The sequence below is a fragment of the Passer domesticus genome, chromosome Z, assembly GCF_036417665.1.
Source record: "Passer domesticus isolate bPasDom1 chromosome Z, bPasDom1.hap1, whole genome shotgun sequence".
NCBI classification, from domain to species: Eukaryota; Metazoa; Chordata; class Aves; order Passeriformes; family Passeridae; genus Passer; species Passer domesticus.
This window is the reverse complement of record NC_087512.1, coordinates 39,218,679-39,241,812: the sequence shown is the minus strand read 5'-3', so window position 1 is coordinate 39,241,812 and position 23,134 is coordinate 39,218,679. Positions and strand designations below refer to the sequence as shown.

At 45.1% G+C, this 23,134-nt stretch overlaps 2 long non-coding RNA genes across 9 annotated transcripts in view; one reads left to right on the top strand and one right to left on the bottom strand.

Annotated features, from left to right (window-relative positions):
* The window catches only part of LOC135290356 (uncharacterized), a 42,893-nt gene extending 21,942 nt beyond the window's left edge, over window positions 1–20,951 (bottom strand). For both annotated transcript variants that reach the window (XR_010353127.1, XR_010353128.1), the window contains exon 1: window positions 18,905–20,951. This is a non-coding gene — a long non-coding RNA (uncharacterized LOC135290356). The remainder of the gene's footprint in view (window positions 1–18,904) is intronic.
* LOC135290355 (uncharacterized) overlaps window positions 1–23,134 on the top strand; it is a 62,109-nt gene that overhangs the window by 989 nt on the left and 37,986 nt on the right. For 4 of the 7 annotated variants that reach the window (XR_010353122.1, XR_010353121.1, XR_010353126.1 and 1 more), the window contains exon 1: window positions 21,339–21,429. The exons of 1 other annotated variant lie outside the window; for it this stretch is intronic. This is a non-coding gene — a long non-coding RNA (uncharacterized LOC135290355). Of the gene's footprint in view, window positions 1–19,096; window positions 19,237–21,338; window positions 21,473–23,134 lie in introns of those variants that run through there. 2 more of the 7 variants (XR_010353124.1, XR_010353123.1) reach the window with 2 other exon arrangements.

The following is a 23,134-nucleotide window of genomic DNA, read 5'->3' as shown; positions in this document are numbered from 1 at the left end:
TTCTGGACAAGTTATCCAGTTATGAGATGATCAGGTTCACAGTGTGCTTGATGAAAAACTGTCTGAATATCAGAACATCAGAGGTTTTAGTGTGTGGGGCTACATCTGCCTGGCAAGCAATCACCAGTGATGTTCTGCAGCGGCGGCTGACCTCAGCTGAAATCCCGGCTGGCTAAGGCCAGTGTCACCGGCAGCGCTGTGACGCCCCCAGTACCCGCTCGGGAGTAGGGGTGCGCCTAAGGCGTAGAAGCCTTGAGTGACGAGGACTTCCAGGCAAGAGGAAAGGACTGCAACCCGCAGGAATGATGACAGAGACGGTCTCTCGGGGTGACACAGTTCAGATTTAATCCAAGGATGAAACCGCCGAAAGACCAAGAGCACAGCCTGACAGCATCTTATAAGGAAAACGGACCAACCAATCAGGGAGTTGAGGGGGTGTAACCTAGCGCTGATTGACAAACGTAACCACCAACAGGGGTAATAACTGGGAGTGGCCCCAGTTCCTAAACCAATCACCCGACGGATACTCTAGAAGCTTCTGGAAAGTGGGATAGAACCACCGGGTGACGGACAGGGACTTGGGGAAGGGTTTAAGGGGTTTTGGGAGGAGCGAAGGGTAACTGACAAGAGATTGACATCCTGGGACCGTTACAAACTTAGGGGCAGGGGAGAGCGGCCTAACGCGATCCCACATCTCCCCCTTTTTTGTTTTAAAGAAAGAAAAATAAGCATAATTAAACATCTTCTTCCCAGTAGTCGTAACCGGAGTAGTCCATAAACTGCAGATCTTCGAGATCTTCTTCCTCTTGCGGCTCTTGCTCAACCACGCGGTTGATGTCTACTGGTGAAGTCAACTTAATTAAAAGTCTTTTGATAATTTTCCAAATGATCAACGCAACAACAAGAACCAAAAGTACAACAAACAGAGCTAAAGTAACAGTCTTTAAAATTGACCTGACCCACCCTGACAGCCCCCATCCCGAGAACAGGTTCCCCAGCCAATCCGAAGAGTCTTCTTTGATTTGATTTATCATCTCTCGCATCTTATCGATGGTCAGGCGGACGTCCTCGGCCTTTGATGTTAGATTCAGGCAGCAGAGCCCCTCAAAGTCCTCACAACGGTGGTCGTGGAGCAGCAATAGAAAATCTATTGCCGCCCTGTTTTGTAAAGTGGCTCGCCTTGTCTGCTAAGAGGTCACTGAGCGCGACTGAGGTAAGATTGGCTTGTTTAGCGACCCAGCACTCTAGGTGGCCTAATTCGCCTAAAGCTTGTGCAACTGCCACCCAGGGGAGGAAGGTGATCCAAGCTACCTCTTCCGGCTTACTCCAATGAAAAATTTCCTCGTCGCATGTACTGTCCAAATTGGTCAAATCTCTCCTAGTCCGATTAGAATTTGCTGCGACCTTTATTTCTTGCCAATTAATAATTTGACTTGTGCTGGGTGTAAACAGCGACAGTCGGCCGATGGAGCAGGGACCTCCGAGAAGGCGAGAGGGGATGCCTTGCCAAGCTCGGTCTCCGCAAATTAAAAAGAAACCACTGGGTAGGGAGCGTGGTTTATGATCTCGGGTGATGGATGTGGTGACTTGGGAGAGGGAAAGGCACCATGACTCGGCTGTATAATTTGAAGTAATATTTAGAATAGGAGTAGATTCATCTAGATCGGAATACGGGAAGAACTGAACACAAAAGTGAGCGGCAGAGGACCCGAGCAATTTAAATTCAATGGGATCTGCTTTAGATTGATTCAATATGTTGACAAACCTCCTCCAGACTATATTTGGGTTAGGATTAGAGGGGCGGTTGATTTTATTCTCAAAGAAAGATTCAAGGGAAGTACGAAGGGAAAAGGGTAACTCATCTGGAGGAGTTGGGATCCCCACAAGGCAGGTGGACAAGGGGTCTGCTGCTGATGCGGCGGTGAGGCAGATGTTATCTTGGCCGAGGGCGCCGGCGAGAGTCTTCCAAACATTCTTTTTCGGCTGGGGAACGACCCACTGAGAGGATGGTGTCACTGCGGTCAGCAGGATAATGATGGTGAGAGCTGCGGGTCGCATGAACTCGGATTGGACTGCCATGTTGTGGGTCCTAAAGTAATAAACACAAAAAGGAGTTTGAGCAACTCAGAACTAAACATTCGGTTTCAGGAGATCAAAATCTCCATCAAATGGTTTCCGCCTGCGCCGCCAACAGGCTTCCTCGACTTGCGGGACAACACTCACGGATACTTGTTTTTTGGGAAGGAAAGGCCTGACCCACTTAGATGGTATCCACTTGGGACCTGAGGGGGTAGATACACAAGCATATCCCCTCCCCCAGGTCACCAGGTCGTATGGCCCTTCCGTCCTCCATGTCTCCGGGTCTTTTATGAGCACGGGTGGTCGCGCTTCAGGTTTTAGGCTTTCACTTCTCCCAAAATGATGTACAATGGGTGGATTTAGATTACCGAACGAGCAGTTCAAAAAATTTAGGGTGTACAATGCTCGTGCAAGGCGGGTCTGTGGGGAGTCCATCTTCATTGCCGAATGTTGGTGATGTAAGGTGTTTTTTAGGCTCTGATGGGCCCTCTCCACCATGGCCTGACCTGTCGGGGAATAGGGGATGCCGGTCTTATGTTCTATTCCCCATTGCTGCAGGAAGCTTCGCAGCTCCCTGGACTTGTACGCTGGGCCATTATCAGTTTTGATGGATTTTGGGATGCCCAACACAGAGAAGGCCAACAGAAGGTGTTTTTTGACATCATTTGCCTTCTCCCCTGTGTGGGCAGAGGCATAAACTGCATTGGAGAAAGTGTCTATGGAGACATGTACGAAGGAGAGGCGTCCAAAATCTGGGACGTGGGTAACGTCCATTTGCCACACCTCGCAACTGGACAGCCCACGGGGGTTAGTGCCAGATGTGACAGAAGGCAGTTGGTAAGCCTGGCACTGGGGACATGTGGCCACGATTGCTCTGGCCTGTTCCCTAGAGATCTTAAATTGGCGAACAAGGCCTGGAGCATTCTGATGGAACAACTGGTGGCTAAGCTTCGCTTGTTCGAACACACTCGGGAGCGGGGCCATCTGGGCAGGAGCAGCAAGAGCATCAGCTCTCCTGTTTCCCTCCATGATGAACCCTGGTAGCTCGGTGTGGGACCTGACGTGCATTACATAAAATGGTTGCTCTCGGTGGGAGACTAGTCGAATAAGCTTCGAGAGCAATATAAACAGTGCATTGTTAGAGACTTCTTGCAGGATTGCACCTTCAGCTCGTGAAACGACTCCGGCTACATATGCCGAATCTGTGACTAAATTGAAAGGCTCAGGGAACTTCTCGAAAGCCCTGACGACTGCGTCCAACTCAGCGATCTGAGGCGATCCCATGACCACCTTGATATCAGCCTCCCACTGCTGAGTCTGAGGATCCCTCCAAGTCATCACAGACTTGTGGGATGCTCCAGACGCGTCGGTAAAAACTGTCAAGGCTTCAAGAGGAGTCCGACTCTGAACCGATTTCAATGAAAGATGAAACTGGACTTCCGAATTAAAAAATTTGTGAGCAGGTCGATGGATAGAGACCTGGCCGGAGTAGCTGTCCAGTGCAAATTGCAAAGATTCATTTTCCTGCAATAAGTGCTCTAACATTGTTTTAGTTAGATTCCCGGAACTTAGTTGGATTGGGATATGAATGCACTCAAAGTCCACACCTGCTAACTCCCGGATCCGCAGACGAGCCTTACGGATCAGTTCTGCCACCAGTTCTTGTGGCCTGGTCATTCTTTTGGACCGATGGTGGCTAAGAAAGACCCACTCTATGACTAAGAGTGGATCCCTAGCTCCTTGGTCCCTTTTGATGGAACTGTCCCATTGAAAGATTACCCCGTGGAGGTGTGGCAATTTCCCTAGAATAATAAATCTGAATGGCAATTCCGGATGGTATCGGTGTGCTTGACGTTCTGAAATGGACGCTTGAATTTTCTCCAATGCAGTCCGTGCCTCTGGGGTGAGAGACCTCGGGGAACTGAGCTCCTCTCCCCCTTTCAATAAATTGAAAAGCGGGGCTAGGTCTTCGGTGGAGATGCCTAGCCAAGGCCTCACCCAGTTCAAGGCACCACACAGCTGCTGGACATCAGATAGTGTTCGAATATGTGGCCGAATCGATATTTTTTGAGGCACAATGGTGCGACGGCCAATTTCAAGGCCCAGGTACTTCCAGGGTGGCATCCGTTGAATTTTGTCTTGTTGGAGCTCAAACCCTGCAGCAATCAATGCATCGATTGTCAGGTCGAGCGCATGGGTAAGTATATCGTCTGTCGGAGCACAAATTAATATGTCATCCATATAATGTTGTATTATGACGTCTTTTGCTGCTGCACGCACCGGGGACAGCAAGGAAGAGACGTACCACTGGCAGATGACTGGAGAGTTCTTCATGCCTTGTGGCAAAACTGTCCAGTGGTACCTCTTCCTTGGGGCTTCTCGGTTGATGGTAGGTACCGAAAAGGCGAAACGTGGGGCGTCATCCGGGTGCAGAGGAATTTGGAAGAAGCAATCCTTCACATCGATAACTGCCAGATTGTAATTTTGAGGGAGCATCGCTGGGGACGGCATCCCTGGTTGAAGAGGCCCCATATTCTCAATGATGTTATTAATTTGGCGAAGGTCGTGGATGAGCCGCCACTTGTTTTTGTTAGGTTTTCGGATGACAAAAACTGGGGAATTCCACGGTGAGGTGGATTCCACCAGATGGCCCTTCTGCAGCTGCTCGTCCACGAGCTCCTGGAGCGCCTTTAGCTTCTGTTTAGAAAGCGGCCACTGCTCTACCCAAATAGGAACATCAGATTTCCAGATGAGTTTTTGGGTAGGGCGCTCCTCAGTGACCGCTGCCCGAAAAACCAGGGAAGCCGATGGGAGGTCGATTTTGGCTCCCCACTGGGCAAGGAGGTCTCTTCCCCACAGGGGTTCCGCGTAATCCAAAACGAACGGGCGGACAGATGCCAATTGCCCGTCGGGCCCCATAATTTGTACGAAGCTCCTGGATTGCTTGGCCAATTGAATCCCTCCGACACCCTGGATTCTTCCAGCCACGTCCTGCAACTCCCACTGTGACGGCCATTCCCTTGCGGGAATGATCGTCACATCTGCCCCAGTGTCTAAGAGCCCGTTTAGAGTGGTGACGTTCCCATCTTTCTGCAAATGACAAGTAAGTCGTGGCTTGTCTCTTGAGACTACCTGAGACCAAGCCACCATGGGTGTAAAATTTGGACTTGAGGTAATAGGATGGTGAATCTCTGGGACAGGGATTGCCTGGGCAACTACTTGTCCCTTCGGCAGAAAGATGGGTGGACGTGTGCAGTGCAATATGATGGAAAATGAGTGTAAGTGAGACGACAATACAGCTGGTAAAATGTTAAGGTGTTCCGGTGTGTGTTTTGTGTCTCCGACAACGACATACCTACACTTGACCCGCCACCATGTACCTGGTGTGTCTGGGCTGACGGAGACTTCGCAGAGGTCGGTGTCCGTGAGGTAAAGAGGCTCGGTGAGCTGGAGCCTGTAAGGAGAATTTTGAGATAGAGTGGTTAGGATTGGATGGTTGTGAGTCATGTCTGGTGTGTGTGACGACGCAGGCGGATTACATTGGGAAACCTTTTGTGATTGTTCCCTATCTCCTCCCTCCCCGCTTGATGTCATGTTTTCCGCCCTATTTGTTTCTTGGCGCGGGGAAGACTCGCGCTCGTTGGCTAGTTTTTTTGATGCTGATCTGTCCGTTGAGGCTTCTGGTGAATCTTGAAGTTGATGAACTCTCGCCTCAACGGACAGTCAGGCATCCAGTGACCCGTCTTCTGACACAAGTGACAAGGAGCATCAGCGCCGGGTGGTGGTCTTCTCGCAGAACGTGGCGTCCGATGAAAAGCTGGAGTCGCGACGGGATCACTTCCCTCCGCTGGAACAGCAGCAGCAGCGGCAGCCCTCCGAGGTGGCGGATGTTGACTTCGAAGAGGATTTTCCGGGAGGACTGCCACCTTTCGCTCGCATACTTCTAACATTTGTGTCAGGTCAGCCGGTGGATCGAAGGGGAGACTGAGGATGGCAGCCTTGCATGCAGAGTTGGCGTTGGTGGCTGCCATCTCCGTCAGGATCCCCTCCCTGGTGGCTTCGTCCTTCACCTGCACTTCAATGGCTTTTCGCAACCTCTCAGTGAACAAAAGAAAAGGTTCATTATCACCCTGAATGATTTTGGAATAAGGAATGAGAGGTGTGGTTGGAGACCTCAGGCTGGTGAAGGCTTTCAACGCAGCTGATGTTGTGGCTTTTAATGCCTCTGATGGAATGTACCATGCTTGGTAGTTCCCGTCTGCCCAGGACCCAACACCACTAAGATGTTCTGTGGTAATCATTCCCCCCTCAGTGTCCACGGCGGTGCCTGGATTTTCCCATAATTGAGGCAAAACTTTGCCTATTTCCCTTTTCCAATTGGCCTCCCAGAGACGGAACTCTGAGGGGCTCAACAGGCATGAAAAAATCCGCCGCAGATCTGCGGGAATAATTACAGAGTCTGTGAGAGTGGCCCTCAGGATTCCCCGGAAGAATTCACTCTCCCGGGAATAATCTTTTTGGGCCTTGCACAGCTCCTTAATTGCGGTGTTAGGAAACGGGGTCCAATGGGCCTGGGTCCTTCCCTCCCTCCCTGGAATGTATGTGACCGGGGCCGCGGAAAGAGTGGGCATCGACTCCGGGTCCCGGCTCCCGGCTCCCCCCCCAGCACCCGACGGACCGTGGGAACCGGAAGGCAGACCGTGGGAACCGGAACTTGGGACGGAAGGGGAGGAGCCAGTGACGGGGGCGGGGACTGATGACGTTGTCCCCGCCTCAGAGGTGAGGTACGTGTGAGGCGTTGCAGAAGGAGGAGCGATGGGCGGAGGCAAGGGCGGAGCGGAAGAGGAGGGGGAAGGAGTGAAGGAGGAGGAGTTAGGACAACGAAAGGGATTGCGGGAAGAACGAAAAGGATTGTGGGGAGGAGGAAAGGTTTTGGCGGGAGGTTGCACGTGGCACCCGCCATTTTGTGGCTCGCTGACGCCATCTTGGGTCAGCGAGTTTTCTGAGGGAGTGGGAGAAGGAAGAGGGTGAAAACGAACAGTTTTAGAACCTTTAAGGACTTTAACTGGGGAAAAAGGAGGGTAGGAAGAATCCCGAGGAGTCTGGCCAGGACTCCTCAGGCGGGGGGAAGGGACATCCTGAAGAGAGCCAGGAAGATGGAACGGCTCCTGCGTGCTGCCGAAACGGGCTGCTCTCTTCAGGATTCCAGATTTTGGGGTAGAAGTGAGGGATTGAGGGACAGGGGAAGAACGAACAACCGAACTGGGGACAAACTCATTTACGGTTGGCTGCTCTCCCAATTGCTTGTGAGATTTTAAGAGGTCCCGAATGGTCGAACACAGAAATGCGATTTTCAACATTTTGGAGTCCCCCGAGCGGCACATGCTATTTGCTTTCAAAGAAACATGGGACCAGAAAGTATAATTGACAATCTGCTCGGGGTCGGTGGCAGGGAATTGGGAGAGGAGCCAAGCGACCAACATTTTAATTTCTTTTTTGTTAACATTCTCGAACCCCCCAACAACTAAAACTCCCTGAACTTTAAGAACCAGTCTCTTTTGGGTTGTTGATACCTTTGCACCCATAGCGAAGTTGTTAATGCACAACCCAAGCCCGCCCGCCCTGGAAAGAGAGAGATAAAGAGAGGAATGAGAAAAGGGACCACCGCCAAACCCCGTCGCCGGTCACCGCCGGCGGTGAAAATGACCTGCAGGATTTGATTCAAAAAAAAAATGGTCGGTGAAACGACCCAAACGGACGAAACCGCAACAAAAAGTAACGCAAGTTTAAAAGGACGGGGGTGAGGGGAAGAGAAAGAGAATGGGGAGGGCAGGAAAACTCACACTCGGCGGATAGTCGGAAGAGAGGTCCAGGGCGGGTGGATCCTGCGGCGAGACCGACTCCTTGGGTGCTCGGAGCTGCCGGTCTCGATCCCCGGGGAGCGCCACCCCTACAACGGGGTCTGCTCACCCTGGGGTAGCTTGACGGCCAGAAGGATAAATCCAAGTCCAGACGGACTGCGTCCTGGGACCTGGAATCCTCGTCCGTGGGCTTTGGTGGTCTTCTCGGAGCCCCACGTTGGGCGCCAAACTGCAGCGGCGGCTGACCTCAGCTGAAATCCCGGCTGGCTAAGGCCAGTGTCACCGGCAGCGCTGTGACGCCCCCAGTACCCGCTCGGGAGTAGGGGTGCGCCTAAGGCGTAGAAGCCTTGAGTGACGAGGACTTCCAGGCAAGAGGAAAGGACTGCAACCCGCAGGAATGATGACAGAGACGGTCTCTCGGGGTGACACAGTTCAGATTTAATCCAAGGATGAAACCGCCGAAAGACCAAGAGCACAGCCTGACAGCATCTTATAAGGAAAACGGACCAACCAATCAGGGAGTTGAGGGGGTGTAACCTAGCGCTGATTGACAAACGTAACCACCAACAGGGGTAATAACTGGGAGTGGCCCCAGTTCCTAAACCAATCACCCGACGGATACTCTAGAAGCTTCTGGAAAGTGGGATAGAACCACCGGGTGACGGACAGGGACTTGGGGAAGGGTTTAAGGGGTTTTGGGAGGAGCGAAGGGTAACTGACAAGAGATTGACATCCTGGGACCGTTACAAACTTAGGGGCAGGGGAGAGCGGCCTAACGCGATCCCACAATGTTCCTCAGGAATTCACTGTGGGACCAGTTCTGGTCAACAAGTTTATAAATGATCTGGATGCAGGACTTGCAAGTGTGCTAATGATACCAAATGAGTGGTGCTGCTGACTCTCTCAAGGCACAAGAGCCTTGCAGAGGGATCTGAAATAGATTGGAGCACTGGGTAATTATCAGTGGCATGAAATTAAGCAAGAACAAATCCAGATTCTGCCCCGGGATGTAGTAAAGCTGGGCAAAAGTAAAAGCTGGGAGAGGAGTGTGTGTAGGGGAGCCCTGCAAAAGGGATCTGGGGGTGCTGGTCGGAGCAGCTCAGGGTGAGCCAGCAGTGTGTGCCCAGGCAGCGAGGAGGGCAAACCCATCCCGGGGTGCATCAGACACAGCATCACCAGCTGTGATTGGGATCATCCTGCTGCATTCAGCCCTGCTGCGGCCTCACCCTGGGTCTGTGTGCAGCGCTGGGCCCCACACTCTGAGAAGGGTGGGCAGGTCCTGAAATGGTGCAGAGGAGGACAGCAGAGCTGGTGGAAGGGCTGGAAGGCACATCCTGTGAGGAGCGGCTGAGGGCTCTGGGTTTGTCTGGTTTGGAGAGAAGGAGGCTCAGGGGTGACCTCACTGCTCTGTACAGCTCCCTGGGGAGCAGACCTGGAGAGGGAGTGTGTTCCTGGCATCCAGCAACATGGAATAGGAATGACTCAAAGCTGCATCACAGGAGGTTCAGACTAGATATCAGGAGACACTTATTTACCAAGAGGGTGGTAAAACACTTGGACACGCTTCCTTTGGAGGTGACTGATAGAGTCATGAGAGTTTATGAGGCATTTGCAGAAGGCTCTTCATAACTTGCTTTTATACAGCCCTGAACTGGTCAGTAATGGGACTAGATGATTATACTATGTCCATTCCAGCTTGAAATATTCCTATTCTATTCTATTCTATTCTATTCTATTCTATTCTATTCTATTCTATTCTATTCTATTCTATTCTCAGTATTTTAGTCTTACAGATTTACGGACTATTTCTAAGGATCTGAAAAAGCAATGGAAATACGTCCATGGTAGGAGGGCTGGAGTTTAGTACATAGGACCCCACAGACCCATCGGAAATCTTCTCCATATTCACAAGATTATGATTTAATATATAAACATTGTGCAAAATTGCCTTGAGTTTTTTTTTAACAGGAAAAGATATCCATTCTTGCTCTTTAAAGCCAAGCAGCTCCTATCCTGGGGAAATGTTTTGAAAACTTCTCATTGCCGTTTTTGTGACATCCAGTCTAACTATAAAGGTTAGAAATTGAAAGATTAGTAGTTGTTGCTCCTTTTTTCCACTTAGTCTTTTAGCTTACACTTCAAAAAAAGTAAAAGCAAATGAAATGAACACTATATTATATTGAACATCCTATGCTGCAACCACTCTATATATTATACCCATATGTAGAGTGGTTCCTGAATGAAAAAGCTGCCCCAACAAGGCTGGGGCAGATGTGTCTGAATATTGGCATGAGCAGTCTGCCACCAGCCAGCCTCCTCTCCAAAGCAATATTTTTGCATGCCTTGGAATATCTGCAGGACATTAATTGTTCTAAAGGGGCCCCACAGATGAAAATAAACTACTCCATAATATAAAAAAGCTCAGCTATAAGAATTCAAGGCAAACCATGCCTGTTGTCCTTAATGCCAGAGACTGGTCCCTGGCCTATTTTATGTACTACTGTAGACGCAAACTAGGCTTGGTTTGACAAAGCAAACCCAGCTGTTGAAACAGCTACCAATACGGTGGACTGCTCTTTCCAGGGTTGTCCCATTTAATCTTGATGCCCAGATCCAAGCAACAACTTTACACAAGTTCTACAACAGGATCTCAGCAGTAGACTTTAGTTGCAAAATGTTAGCGACAAAAGCTAACAGCTGAATCTGTTCTCTAGTGTCACACAGCAGTTTGCTTTTAATATTCCAGACTGGCTAGCCGACAGCCTTGGGGAAAGTTACTGCAAGTTTCCTGAAACATAATATAAAGGCAGTTCTGTTTATCCTCTGCATTTCACAGAGTACAGGAAAGGTTAGATGAAGAGCTTTATGTGCTGATTATTAAGGATTACAATTGAAGGTGAAGAGCATTTTAGAATTCTTAGAGATGCTATTGTTCCACTTTTGGAAAGAGAGATCTTTTTTTCAATTTGCACAATACAGGTTAAAATGCTTGTCAGCTCAGAAAGATGACAAAATACACACAATAATGAGACAGGAATTGTGGGGCAGTCATATCTTGCCTTTATAATCTAGAATTAAAGCAAATAATGGGCAGTCTTCCATAGTCATTTGGTGCACTAAATAAAAAATTTCTTAAGTTTCCAATATGTAATCTGTAGAATTCTTGTATGAGCATCTCCAGTCTCGATAAACTAGATATATCAACAATTGGACATATGACAAAGTGGAGACAAAATGACTCAGTAATTAAAATGCTCTGCTCAGATTCTACACATTCTGGAATAACAAATGATACAAGTAATTACTTGTCTCTGAAAATTGCAACATTTATGAAGTGTACTGTGCTATTATGGTCCAGAGCTTGGTTTTGTTTGTTTTTTTATTGAAGGCTTTTTAAATGGCCAAAGGACAGTAAGATAATGAAAACTGAAATGTCATGACAACATATCTTTGCCATTGGCAATAGCAGCTGATGATACACAATAATTTTTAAGTCACAGAATACTAGAGGGGCACATTTCTATTATATCCCTCTTTCAATGTAATTGCACTCTTACACTCCTAAATAAACACGTATTTGGAGATAGTATTGTTTTCTGGCTTCAGGTTGCACTCTTTCTTTATGTGCTTCATTGTAAAGTATGCTGATTGTGTTAATGAGTCTGAAAGCCAGTGGCATAAAATGCTTTAGCTGAACTGCAGATCAGGCTGTGGAGGTTTTCAACTAATAAATTGTGCCTCCCTTCTCATAGAATTTGAGGAACCTCACATGAAGTCAAACATCAAAGGTAAAAGCCTTGCTTCATTAATCGTATTTTAAAGTGAAAAGCATGGGAATTTTGGTTAAGTAGGATCCAGGTAACTGCATTAGTTAGCTCTGTTCAGCTGTAGCTGCACAAATTGGGAATTCTTTGTTTCAAAATAGAAACATTACTGCTTTTCTACAACTGCATCCTTCCCCTTGATATGAATCAGCCATGCCTTAGTACAGTTGATTTGTCAGTGAGTGAGAAATATTCTGCCCAGGGAAAAATATCAATATATGTTTCTTAAACTAACCTCCTTTTCTCATCATTAGTATGCGTTGTTCGGTTCAGGATCTTCCACAGCAATTCTGTCATTCTCAAAGCTGTCCTTGCATCTCTAACTGTGGACAACTGACAGGGTCATATAATCCAGTCTTCCTTAAAAAATTAATGTAATAAATACGATACAATATAGTATGTGATGTTCTATCTACAGATTTTTTCTTATTATCCTTAGGGTTTTAATAAAAGTTATTACTATTATTTTGCTGGGTCCTATCTGATGTACAATTCTTGTTTATCTCAAATGAGAAAAATCTGTTTCCATATTTCATAATGATTCCTAAGAAGAACTTCAGAGAAATTAGAAATTCCTATTACAGTTCAACCTAAATACATAGCACAGACACTTGCATGGGACAGCTGCATTTCAAGAACACTTGTGTATTTTACTCACAAAGATCTCTATAAGTGGATTTCTCAGTGCATGGATTACTGGAAATAGACATGTTCTTACATTGGAAATTAAAAAACCAGTAACCCTGTTGTTCGGAAACAATCTTAAGAAACAAATCTTGGGTAAGATCATTTAGCATTACTGAAATTGTTTCACTAAGACATGTTTTCATTAATGATCTTTGTTGACAAATGGAATTTTTGTAGAATTTTCCACTTGCACTTGGACAGTTTTGCTTTGAGCGCTGCACCCTGTGTACTGCAGCCACACCCTGTGTACTGCAACTGTCTAGAGGGATAGGGTAAGATAAAGATACTGTTCTTCACTTTTTGCAAAAAAGAATGCAGGATGATGTCAGTGCTCCACTGTGCAGAAAGTTTCTTCAAGTACTGATTTTCCTCCAAACCAGACTTATCTTTTAAAAGATCTTAACTGTGGAAGGAAAGTAAGAACTCCCTTAAAAAGCATTTCAGACTGTTGCATGCATCCAGTTCAGTCTTTCTACCAAACTTCTTCCTTTCTGCTACTAAACACACTGCCAGGTAACCTGTATTTCAGGGTAGGCAATAGTAATAAGAACAACCAAAAGTCTTTAAGCAAGAGAAAGAGAGAAGAAGACAAACTATGACTCAAGGTAGTATTTTCTACCTTGGCAGGTGAAGGAAGTCTGTTTTCTGTGGTAAAGATGTGAAAGGAACCCTGCTCTAGCTGCAACATTTTAATGTTTGCAGCTAGAGCAGTGTTATTTTTTTTTAACCAGTGAAAAATACAGATTTCCACTAAAAATCTTCCCTTGTACAGATATATAAATGAGAGTGTCTAAAAACTAGTATTTTCAGAGTTTAACACAAAAATTGAATTTATTTCATGGAAATCAGTACTTAATTTAACATCTAATGCTCCAGTGACAATATTTGTAAAAACCTTTAATCCACTCTACTCAGCACAAAAACGCCCAGGACTACCTGCACAGCCTCCTGGAGAAAGGTCTTCACGCTATACTGAATACAACAACTTGTCAGAAGCCTTAACAGTATCTCATGATATTTTTCTGCCTTAGATTGTCAGGAAACCTGCTATTATGCCTGTCTCTTTGTCACATTAAGCAGGTAAATCATGGAAAGAATAAAATTATCTTAAAACTGTGAGTTATATTTTAAAAAAATAAATTTATGTAAACATTAGGTAGCCATCTTCAAATAATGAAGAAACAACCTGGAAGCTCAGTGCAAAGAACCATTGTCTGTGAATCCCAGACACACAGATGCATTTAAGCATCATGTTTCATGTGAGACTTTCTGCCTCAGTCTGAGCTCCCTCATTCTTCGCCAGTGCTACTTGATTCCTGCCCTTTGATGTACTGCTCTGCCACCCACTGGCCTCTCTATTCCTAACAGTGTAGTGCAAGAAGAAAACCGATTTTCCTACATACCTCAAATTGATTATTTGAAGCAGACCCACCTGAATTATCTTGGCAGCAAATGAAGCATTATTTCAACGTGGTATTTGTACTTTTCCAAAATGAGGAATCTGTCTAAATGAAGTGTTGCTAAGGAGTGGGACATAGGCCATCTAGCACTCCAGACTATGTGGGTCACACCTATCCTGGGTGCCACTGGGATACTGAACTTTCCATGCACTTTGACTCTTACATAACAGTGATGAGTAATTTCCACTGGCATTAAAAGGGAAATATGAATGACCCATGCCTTGCAAGGCTAAGGCAAGTAAGTATTTATTTAATTGTGGACTGAACACTTAGCTATCTAACATGAGGTTACATATTCTAAAATCAAAACTTAAGAGTTGAGAGGCCTTGAGTTATACTTTCCTGCATATATGAGTTAATGCCAAATGTGGAAAGAGGTATTCCCACAGACTGGAAAGGTCTCTCTTGCCATTGCAATTTCTCTGTTAATGTCTTACAGCTGTGCTTTGCATTTTAAAGACCACTTTGCTTGTCCATGGGAGCACTAACATTAGATAATAAAGCTTATTGCACTGCTAACTCCTCACAAGTTATTTTTATGTTTTGAAAATTAAAATGAAATTTTAATTTACTACTGAAAAATAACTATTAGGCATTTAAAATATTTTGGAAAGCTTTTACAGTTTTACAGGAAAATGTAAAATCTCTTCCCAGTATTAGAAACAATTAGCAGATTGTTAATGGTTTCTATTTTGACCTGTGAAAGAACAGGATACTCACTGACTTTTATTTAATATTAAGCGTAAATATGATAGCCATATTTCCATGTTCATGTGAAAGCACAGCTTTTTGTAAATTACTTCCAATATTCTGCTATGATTAATGAAACCCCTTTCTGCAGCACACATCCATGTAACTCATGGACACCAGATGCACATACTGCCCTCTGACTTAAGCAAGAGTGCTCATTCCTGAATTCATGTCCTGACCATTAGAAGAACAGTACTCTTAAAGAGCATCAAAAGTGTTGCTGCTGTTGTCTTGTTACATAGTGTATCCTTTGAAGCTACTTTGCCAAAGTACCTGCCCCCACATCTGGTTTACACTTCTGCTTTCATTAATGAAGCATGGTAAATATTAGGATGCAGTTACCCAGCCAACTTGACAGCATGGTACATCCATTTTATTAGAAAGCAGAATAGTTACAGTTTCCATAGCCACTAAATTGACCCTTATTTTAAGTAGTTTAAATTCTCCAGGGCTAAAAGACAGCTCTGTGTTTTCCTCTTGTAATAATGAAGAACATGTTCCTTTTAATGATGGTCATATTTGACATTCTCTCAATCATTGTTACATGGAAGTAATTACTTTAAATCAGTTTCTATGAAATAGAGGGAAAGAGAAGACAAAGATCAAGATGTAACACTGATACTAGGAACAAACTACTGATGAACACAGAACAAAGGAGGTGGGGGAAAAAAGCGCATTAGAAGTAGAGGTCCATCCAAGTGTCAGGACCTGCAGCTGTGAACTTGCTATATCAGGAGAGGGAAGAGGAGACCTGTACACAATCCAGTCTCATTGACCAGAGCACACAGCAATTCAAAAACAGGATCACCTTAGTTTCTGAAGTATTATTCAGCATGTAGGCCCTGTAGCTAATGTGCACCAAAACACGACACATAATAGGGCACAGTTACTTTTCAACAGGCCAAAAGCAGATTTCAGCTAACAGATCTGAGGCAAAGGGAAGACACTGAAGTACTGAAATACTGAGAAGTCCAAACAAAACAAAACAAAACAAAACAAAACAAAACAAAACAAAACAAAACAAAACAAAACAAAAACCAACCAAAACCAGGGAGAAATATATGAGACATTAAGAGAAAAAGAGTGGCAAAATTTGTGAAATTTATCTTCACTGACTCCTGATCCAAGCAGCACCCTTGTTAGCTCATTTCCATTCAGTGTTTATTGTTACCCAGCTAGAATTAACAGTTATGTAAATCACCATAGACATGAAACAAAATTTCATTGAGTGTTAATTAAGTTTACTTAATGGGAATTTTGCCTTCTGGACAGAAGCCAGAGAATCAGATTCACAGATTTTGGTGATGATTACCTGTGCTGAAGTGCTTGCTCCACAGACCCACACTAAGGTAGCATATGTAGTATTCTGCTGACCCCTTTGAATCAGACGTTCAGCAGAATAAAATATTGTGTTATGTTTAATTATTCTGTATTTAATATATTTTAATATAATTTTAGTATATTCTACTAGCTAATACTCTCATGTAAGACAATGTTCTAGTTGTCACAAAACTGGGAGAAGTTCAGCCACAACTGGGGATGCTGATCCCCATTTTGCCTTGCCTGGCAAAATGTCCCCTCAGATAGGTCAAGAAGTGGTGACTGGGCTTACTATCAGTTGCCTACAAACAATTGCTCTTCAGGTCTCAATCACATGGGTATAGTGAACCACATACTGATGTTTGTTCTGTGTTGGAGGGAAGCAGGACTTTTGTTTGATCTTGGCAATGGATTTACAGTTGTTGTCCTATCTCTACCTATGACTGATCACACTGAGCTCCAGAGCATCTATGAAAGAGAAAAACCCCTAAATTTCATATTTCTGTTATCTCCAGACATTCATCTTAGCTTTCTTCAGGTCCACAATCAATTTGTCTTTTTAGCTCGCATTATTCCCAGTTTGGAGAAAAAACTGTCAGAGACATTTTTTTAACAAGTAGCATGTCTGCCCACATCACTCTGCCAATAATTATAAATCTGGATTTCTTTCTGTGGATTGTGTGTGTCAGGCAAAAGTGAAAAGAAATAATTTAGAAGTATTATAGTAACCGAGATCACAGATTTTGAATGAAGCTGTTTGGTGCAGTATTTTAGATTCACATTTGTTAAAAATAGCTGTCAAAGTTTGTCAGTCTGTTAGCACAATGTTCAATTTCTCTTTCTCCTTAGCAAGGTTGCCTGGAAACAGGGAAATAGTCTGAGAAATCTTCTTCTGAAAGTGCTGTAACACTGGAGAAATCAATATGGCCACTTTGGTTTTATTCAGATTTAGAACCTCTGAGATTAAAAAAAACCAAAAAAACAACCAAAACCAAACAACCAACTTGTAGTGATCTTAAATACACCTGGTGCAACTAGCAATTTGGAGGCAAGTCTTTGTTCATCACCCAGAGATCTGTCACTTTCAAAATTGTAGTGTACACTGGTATCTCTCCTGGTACAAGTAATAATCACATTCAAGCCAGAGTTCATCTTGTAACATGCAAACTTAGGGCTGACTGGCTTCACAGGGAGAAGTAAAAACAAGTTATTTGTAGCCACAAACCATGAAATTGCAGCATGAGATGCAGCGAGACCACAGTATATTGGTACACGGAAGATAAACAGAAGTCTTATGTCCAGAGTAGCTCATTCAAGTGATGCTGCTGAAGAGACACACACCCACATTTGTTGTCAGTTCATATACTTTTTAACATCATGCACAACTGATAAGGGCAAGTAGGCAATAGCAGGCAGCAACAGAGCGATGACTGGGTTCACTTGTATTAACTAGTCAAGGGGAGAGATGATCGTGTAACATTTTTCAGAAAGAGTTCCAAACTGTGAGTCTCTCATTTGACTGTGCTGAACTCTGTGCTGATGAACAGTGGCCTTCAGGGAACACTTACAACACATAAGCATCTGTCACTGTAAAGAGCTTTTTGAGAAAAACTGCTAGGTTGCAGGATTTTTTCTAATGCCAAAGATTTACCAAAACGTTTTTTTTTTTTCTTTATTGGATTATGAAGAGGTTAAATAATCCAATACACCCTTAATTATATAAAAAACCCCATAATCAGACAGCTTATTCACCCGAAGTTCTTGGGACACATGTATGGGTTTAAATGTACTGCTTGATCAGGCTCCATAAGTTTTTGACCGCTGCATCTTGACACAGGTGACCCTGTATCACACCACCCCCGCCACTTCCTGAAGTTATGCTCTTCTATTTTCGACATTTCTCAGTATCTTGCCTTTGTAGACACTAGACAAGCACAAAAAATGCTGAACTGTGAATATACTGAATGTTTAACCAGGAATGCAACAAGCACAGGTGGATGGAAAATGTTTCAGTGGGGTCAGTTGTACCACTGTCCCCTCAGAACTTCAGGCAGATGTAGGTAGAGAAAAAAGAAGAGGAGGACGAGAAGAGAGTTCCTGCTAGAAGAGCAGGGCGAACAGTTTATATTGAATAATTAATACAGTGTCTCACTATTCTCATTCTTCACAGGTTATCTGTCAGCAGGCTTATTAGTTTCCTTTTAATTTTCTGAGGTGAAAAAAGATCCAGCTTGATTTCTGTCAGTGATGTTTTTTGCCATCAGTGGGACAAGAGAGAGCACTCAGGATGCAGACTCATTAGTTACACTGGTTGCTTGAGACCATACAAACATGCCTGTTTTCTGTCTCCTTGCATGAGAGTGACATTCTTCAAAATCTGGTCCTGCTAGAACTAAATTTACTCCAGAATTACTATTGACTTGATATGAAACATCCTGCAGTCATATGCTCAGATTGAATCAGTGCACCATGGGTGGACAATCAGTGCACGCTGAAACAAAAACAAAGCCTCAGAGAAGAGTTTATACTCCACACAGATGATTTTTCCTGTCCAAAAGGTTACTTGCACATGGAGGATATGACAATAACATGAGTAGGTCAATTCCTGTTCTTATTTATACTTGAGAAGAAGAACTGTAATTTGTATTTGTATTCAAAAGTTGTTGCACTTTATATATTTAACAGCAAAATTTGACACAAGGCAGGAGGGCCAAGAGTCAATACCAAGCAATCTCCTGAGTTTTGTGGCCTTCAGCTAGAGCTATGATGACTAAAATAATATAACATGCAATTTCAATAACCCTACAGGGATGCTGTTCATGAGTAAATGCAAATTATGGTGAATTTATGCATCCCTGGAGATTTACTGAAAGAGAATACAGAGATGATTGCTTTTGGGATGAATGAAAACTTCAGTACTCACTGTGCTATACCCACATTATCTTCTGTGAGCAAGACATGAAGAATGATGGCAACAGAAAGAAGAGAATTGTTCTCAGGAGGGTTCCAAAAGAGCTGCTCCACGGGTGAACGCTTGTTAGAGAAGCTGGGGTATCTCCAGGGCAACTTGTTTCTATGACGCTCATGCTACAAGCATAAGGTATTGACCCGTACAACCCTGTAGATGTAGGCCTTGGATTTCAGCAGTCTTTCAATATAGTCTCTGCCTGCACATTGCTGTAGCACTGCTTTCAAGAGCAATAAATTAATGAAGAAAACTCAGCAGCTCTAATGCACTCCAGCATATGCACTCAGGTAGATGTTGCCTCTTCTCCAGTGACGCAGATGTTTGTATGCTAAGGTGCTCAAGGATACAGGGGAAATTTTAAGCATAGGCAGAACAAGAAACAGTCATCAGGAAATGATTATCAAGCAAAAACCCCATGGATTAGAATGTCCGGGTTTTTCAGGGAAATTAACTGTAAATGATATTCAATTTATAATTTACCAATGCGAGGATCTCTCTGAACCTTTTTCTTAATAATGTATAATATAAATGCTAGTACTTCAGGAGGAGGGGGTTGTGTGTGTGAATTGCAGTCCCATTCACCTGAGTTCCACCTCACCCCTGATCACCTACTACCTCTAATGACCACTTCCTGTAGTCTCCTTTGTTGCTCAAGGATGGTGTGAGGGTGTGCTGCAGTTTTACTCTCTGAAAACTCCATTCACCTCACTGCAGTGTTATTACACTTGAAAACAGAGTAGTGCTAATTAATTTGAAACAGAGACAAGTGAAGTGGCTACAAAGTAAAACAGTGTCTTTTTCTGTAGTGCCTTGTCTTTGTTGTGTTCCACAAGATGGTCACTCACAAAAGAGGCCTTTCAGAGGGGCACTCCTAACTGTTCAAGCAGAAGGCTTTATTCAGAGGGATCTTTAATTAGAGGCTGTAAGAAATGGTGGTGTGGAAAGTAGCATAGAATACACTTGGGGTTATAACACTGAAAGCAAAGAAGAACTTGAACATTGTGGCAAGATAACAGAAGAGGGATATGGGTCAGAAATTACAGAAGAGTTTTCAAGATGACTTTGCTGAGCCATTCACTGAAACTGATCTTTACACAGTCTACTTGAGATTTCTAGCCCAGGCATTGCAAGTTGCATGCTAACAGGAAATGGTTTACTGGTTTGCCTTGCCACTTGCAGGTACTTATTATGCACAACAGGTGCGTTGTGAATGGCTAAGAGTAGCTGAACTTTAATAGCAATGTTAAGTCAGTAAGCCTGTAACTCAGATGATGTTTAAGACCTTACCACAGATTTTCATGTTTGGTCGGTTGCATGGCTTCTGCATACATATGATGTATAGACTAAGTAGTCTGAAACTCTCTGGAAAAAAGAAAAATCTTATACAGAGACAAGGTGGGTTTCACTGACTTATCAGCCCTCCTTCCTTAGATACCTAAGAACAACTAGCCATTTCATTTAGAGTAATTACACTCCGCCTGGTCAATGAAATTGCCTGTCTACATAAGGAAGCCCAATTTGAAAATCCATTTATTTCAGGAGTGTAGGGGGAGGCCTTCTCCCTCACTGTGTTTCACATTCCTCTCCAAATCTCAACTGAACATATTGTTGTATTACAACAAATCTGCAAAAATAAAAGTTTTTTCTTTTTGAGTTGTCCATTTCATGGAAAGAGGAGGAGGGAAATAGCCTCTTATTACATTTGCAGAATTTCCTTGTGTATTCATCCTGAATAGTATTATTCTTGTTCTGATGCTGAACAGGAAAGAGTGCAAAGATCTAAAAAAGAACCTGAAGGCTGACTGACACGAAGAAATTCAAGCTGCTACATCCCCGTGCTCTCCCCCTGCTTCCCGTTTTATTAAGAAACTGCGAAAACTGGAAGGAACGCCAAACATGACATCAGCACAATGGAAAACGTGCTGCCCTCCTCAGGCAACCTGCCGTGAGGAGCTGACTGCTGCCTTCAGGCCAAGACACTAACGCCGGACAGGCGCCGCTACAAGAAATAACACTATTTAATTTTAACAACCAAGCCAGAACTCGGGAACAAAAACCCGGCCACCGCAGCCCCCAAGCCGGCGACGCGTGCGCCCGCCCTGTGAGGGCAGGGCGAGGGCCGCAGCGGCTTCCTCAGCTCGCCTCAGGAGCCTTAAAATGGCGGCGGGCGAGCTGCGAAGAGGGAGGGGGTAGTGCCGGCATGGGCGCTCGCAGACCCTCCTGACAGGCTTAGACTGCGCTGCCGTGAGGAGGGAGTCGAGGGACTGCTGTGTAGCTGACAAGCACCTGCCCCAGGCGAAGGGCGCTCCGGGCGGCGGGGGGCGAAGGGCGAAAGGGGGAGAGGGGGACACGGGGACACGCAGCACTTGCTGCCCTCCCTGCTCCCTCTTCCCTTTTCGCTCCGCGCCGCCCGAAGGAGCGCACGCCGGAGCCACTGGGGACAGTCGTTTGTGTCGGGGAAAAGCTCACCCGAGAGAACAGTAATTAACAATTTAAACAAAGTACCGGTGGTGGGTTTTTCCGGTGGGTTTTGTTGTTGTTGTTTTAGTTTTGATTTTTGGTTTTGAGTTTTTTGCCTGTTTCCTTCAGTCTTACAGACAAAAACGAATAGGCCGTGTGTGATCTAATGGTAGAGTGGCTTTTCCCGTCATTTTTGCCTATGATCTTAGGAGCCCAGGAGATAATCACTCCTTAAATAATACATGAGTAATACACTGCACTTGATAGACAACCAGAATTCAGGCATGCTCAGGTACAATTATTTTTTACTGGTTTCTTTCTCAAGGTGCTCAAGCCTGACTGATGACCAGTGGCAGGACCTGAGGGAATGGCCTGAAGCTGTGTCAGGGGAGGTTTAGGTTGGATATTAGGAAAGGATTTTTCCCCCAGAGGGTGGTTGGGCACTGAGAAAGGCTCCCCAGTGAAATGGTCACAGCACCAGAGTTCAAGAAGCATTTAGACAATGCTCTTAGGCACGTGGTGTGACTCGTGGGGATGGTGCTCTGTGCAGTGCCAGGGATAATTAGATGCTTTCCAACCCAGCATATTCTATCATTCTGTGATGTCAGGCTGAGCATGGCACAGGTGGTAAGATTTGTTTGCAAAAGCACAACCTTGTAAAAACTGTAGCCAGCCCTCCTTTTTTTTGGTGCAAAATAAACCATGGGATGCACAGAGACAGTATCAAGACAGCACACAGCCCTACACTCTGTAGTGCAGCTAGAGATGGGGAAGTAGGAAATACTTCTTGTGTATCACTGAGCTCCATCAGGTGGGATTACTGGGTGACATCTGTTCAACTCTATCTTGAGTCCAGACAGCTGGCTGCCAGTCTGGAGTGTGGGAAGCAGTCAGTCCCAACAGAAAATTTTGTAGTTCTTTATGTTCATGGAAACACAAAATAAACTGGAAGGGACCCACAAGGATCATTGAACATAACCGGCCCTGCACAGGACCAGCCCCAGGAATCACACTGTTTGCTTGAGAACACTGAGTGCTGTGACCACTTCCCTGGGGATCCTGTTCCAGTGCCCAACCACCCTCTGGATGAAGAACCTTTCTCTGATATCTAGACTAAACCTCCCCTGATACAACTTCAGGCCATTCCCTCAAGTCCTGTCACTGGTCACCACAGAGAAGAGATCAGTGCCTGTCCCTCCACTTCCCCTCACAAGGAAGTTGTAACTGCAGTAGGGTCTGTCCTCAGTGTCCTGCGGGCTGAGCAGACCAAGTGATTGCACCCACTCCTTGTATGGCTTCCCCTTAAGGCCCTTTAACCTTAAATTAATAATTACCTTTAATGTCTTGCTCATGTTGTGGCACTCAAAACTACCCCCAGCACTCAAGGTGAGGCCACCCCAGTGCAGAGCGGAGCAGTAAAATCCCCTCCCTTGCCCAGTTGGCGATGCTGTGCCTGATGCCCCAAATGACAGGGTTGGCTCTCCCGCCTGCCAGGGCACTGCTGACTCATGACCAGGACCCGCAGGTCCCTTTCCATGGCACTGTTTACACCATCTCGTTCCCAGTCTGTCCATACATCCAGGGTTGCCCCATCCCAGGTGCAGAATCCAGCACTTTCCCCTGTTGAACTCTGTACGGTTGGTAATTTCTCAGGGTCCCTAATTTGTTGAGGTCTCTGTGCAGGGTCTCCCTGCCCTCAAGGGAGTCAACATCTCCTCCCAGTTT